The sequence below is a fragment of the Lepidochelys kempii genome, chromosome 6 (assembly GCF_965140265.1).
Source record: "Lepidochelys kempii isolate rLepKem1 chromosome 6, rLepKem1.hap2, whole genome shotgun sequence".
Lineage (NCBI taxonomy): Eukaryota > Metazoa > Chordata > Testudines > Cheloniidae > Lepidochelys > Lepidochelys kempii.
Window position 1 is genome coordinate 120,047,503 of NC_133261.1, and position 3,668 is coordinate 120,051,170.

Consider the following 3,668-nt stretch of genomic DNA (forward strand, 5'->3'; position numbering starts at 1 on the left):
ACATGAAACAATGGGTGTTACCATACACACTGTAACGAGAGTGATCAGGTAAGGTGAGCTATTACCAGCAGGAGAGAAGAAAACAAAAACAAAAAACCACCTTTTGTAGTGATAATCAAAGTGGGCCATTTCCAGCAGTTGACAAGAATGTGTGAGGAACAGTGGGGAGGGGGGAAATAAACATGGGGAAATAGTTTTACTTTGTGTAATGACACATCCACTCCCAGTCTTTATTCAAGCCTAAGTTAATGGTGTCCAGTTTGCAAATTAATTCCAATTCAGCAGTCTCTTGTTGGAGTCTGTTTTTGAAGTTTTTTTGTTGAAGAATTGCCACTTTTAGGTCTGTAATCGAGTGACCACAGAGATTGAAATGGTCTCCGACTGGTTTTTGCATATTATAATTCTTGACATCTGATTTGTGTTCATTTATTCTTTTACATAGAGACTGTCCAGTTTGGCCAATGTACATGGCAGAGGGGCACTGCTGGCATATGATGGCATATATCACATTGGTAGATGTGCAGGTGAACAAGCCTCTGATAGCGTGGCTGATGTGATTAGGCCCTATGATGGTGTCCCCTGAATAGATATGTGAACAGAGTTTGCAATGGGCTTTGTTGTAAGGGTAGGTTCATAGAATCATAGAATATCAGGGTTGGAAGGGACCCCAGAAGGTCATCTAGTCCAACCCCCTGCTCAAAGCAGGACCAATTCCCAGTTAAATCATCCCAGCCAGGGCTTTGTCAAGCCTGACCTTAAAAACCTCTAAGGAAGGAGATTCTACCACCTCCCTAGGTAACGCATTCCAGTGTTTCACCACCCTCTTAGTGAAAAAGTTTTTCCTAATCTAAACCTCCCCCACTGCAACTTGAGACCATTACTCCTCGTTCTGTCATCTGCTACCATTGAGAACAGTCTAGAGCCATCCTCTTTGGAACCCCCTTTCAGGTAGTTGAAAGCAGCTATCAAATCCCCCCTCATTCTTCTCTTCTGCAGGCTAAACAATCCCAGCTCCCTCAGCCTCTCCTCATAACTCATGTGTTCCAGTCCCCTAAACATTTTTGTTGCCCTTCGCTGGACTCTCTCCAATTTATCCACATCCTTCTTGAAGTGTGGGGCCCAAAACTGGACACAGTACTCCAGATGAGGCCTCACCAATGTCGAATAGAGGGGAACGATCACGTCCCTCGATCTGCTCGCTATGCCCCTACTTATACATCCCAAAATGCCATTGGCCTTCTTGGCAACAAGGGCACACTGCTGACTCATATCCAGCTTCTCGTCCACTGTCACCCCTAGGTCCTTTTCCGCAGAACTGCTGCCTAGCCATTCGGTCCCTAGTCTGTAGCTGTACATTGGGTTCTTCCGTCTTAAGTGCAGGACCCTGCACTTATCCTTATTGAACCTCATCAGATTCCTTTTGGCCCAATCCTCCAATTTGTCTAGGTCCTTCTGTATCCTATCCCTCCCCTCCAGCGTATCTACCACTCCTCCCAGTTTAGTATCATCCGCAAATTTGCTGAGAGTGCAATCCACACCATCCTCCAGATCATTTATGAAGATATTGAATAAAACCGGCCCCAGGACCGACCCTTGGGGCACTCCACTTGATATCGGCTGCCAACTAGACATGGAGCCATTGATCACTACCTGTTGAGCCCGACAATCTAGCCAGCTTTCTACCCACCTTATAGTGCATTCATCCAGCCCATACTTCCTTAACTTGCTGACAAGAATACTGTGGGAGACAGTGTCAAAAGCTTTGCTAAAGTCAAGAAACAATACATCCACTGCTTTCCCTTCATCCACAGAACCAGTAATCTCATCATAAAAGGCGATTAGATTAGTCAGGCATGACCTTCCCTTGGTGAATCCATGCTGGCTGTTCCTGATCACTTTCCTCTCATGCAAGTGCTTCAGGATTGATTCTTTGAGGACCTGCTCCATGATTTTTCCAGGTTCCTGGGTTAGTGGTTCTTTTGTGCGGTTGCTGATAAGTATTTGCTTCAGGTTGGTGGGCTGTCTGTAAGCAAGGACTGGCCTGTCTTCCAAGATCTGTGAGAGTGAGGGATTGTCCTTCAGGAGTGGTTGTAGATCCTTGATGATGCATTGGAGAGGTTTTAGTTGGGGGCTGAAGGTGATGGCTAGTGGCGTTCTGTTATTTTCTTTGTTGGGCCTGTCCTGTAGTAGATGACTTCTGGGTACTCTTCTGGCTCTGTCAATCTGTTTCTTCACTTCAGCAGGTGGGTATTGTAGTTGTAAGAACGCTTGATAGAGATCTTGTAGATGTTTGTCTCTGTCTGAGGGGTTGGAGCAAATGTGGTTGTATCGTAGAGCTTGGCTGTAGACAATGGATCGTGTGGTGTGGTCTGGATGAAAGCTGGAGCCATGAAGGTAAGTAAAGCGGTCAGTAGGTTTCCGGGAGAGGGTGGTGTTTATGTGACCATCGCTTATTAGCACTGTAGTGCCCAGGAAGTGGATCTCTTGTGTGGATTGGTCCAGGCTGAGGTCGATAGTGGGATGGAAATTGTTGAAATCCCTCAAGGGCTTCTTTTCCATGGGTCCAAATGATGAAGATGTCATCAGTGTAGCGCAAGTAGAGTAGGGGCATTAGGGGACAAGAGCTGAGGAAGCGTTGTTCTAAGTCAGCCATAAAAATGTTGCATACTGTGGGGCCATGCGGGTACCCATAGCAGTGCCGCTGATTTGAAGGTATACATTGTCCCCAAATGTGAAATAGTTATGGGTGAGGACAAAAGTCAAAGTTCAGCCACTCGGTTTGCCGTGACATTAATCGGGGATACCGTTCCTGATTGCTTGTAGCCCATCTTTATGTGGAATGTTGGTGTAGAGGGCTTCTACATCCAGTGGCTAGGATGGTGTTTTCAGGAAGATCACTGATGGATTGCAGTTTCCCCTCAGGAAGTCAGTGGTGTCTCAAAGGCAGCTAGGAGTACTGGTAGCATAGGGCCAGAAGAGGGAGTCTACATAGCCAGACAATCCTGCTGTCAGGGTGCCAATGCCTGAGATGATGGGGTGTCCAGGAGTTCCAGGTTTATGGATCTTGGGTAGCAAATAGAATACCCCTGGTCGGAGTTCTAGGGGTGTGTCTGTGCAGATTTGTTCTTGTGCTTTTTCAGGGAGTTTCTAAAGCAGATGGTGTAGTTTCTTTTGGTAACCCTCAGTGGGATCAGAGGGTAATGGCTTGTAGAATCTGGTGTTAGAGAGCTGCCGAGCAGCCTCTTGTTCATATTCCGACCTATTCATGATGACGACAGCACTTCCTTTGTCAGCCTTTTTGATTATGATGTCAGAGTTGTAGCAGCCATGTTAGTCTGTATCCGCAAAAAAAAAGGAGTACTTGTGGCACTTTAGAGACTAACAAATTTGAGCATAACCTTTCATGAGGTACAGCTCTGAGGCTGTGGACAGCATTGTGTTCTGCACGGCTAAGGTTATGGGGAAAGCGATGCTGCTTTTCCACAATTTCAGCCCATGCATGTTGGCAGAAGCACTCTACGTAGAAGTCCAGTCTGTTGTTTCAGCCTTCAGGAGGAGTCCACCTAGAATCCTTCTTTTTGTAGTGTTGGTAGGAAGGTCTCTGTGGGTTAGTATGTTGTTCAGAGGTGTATTGGAAATATTCCTTGAGTCAGAGATGTCAAAAATAG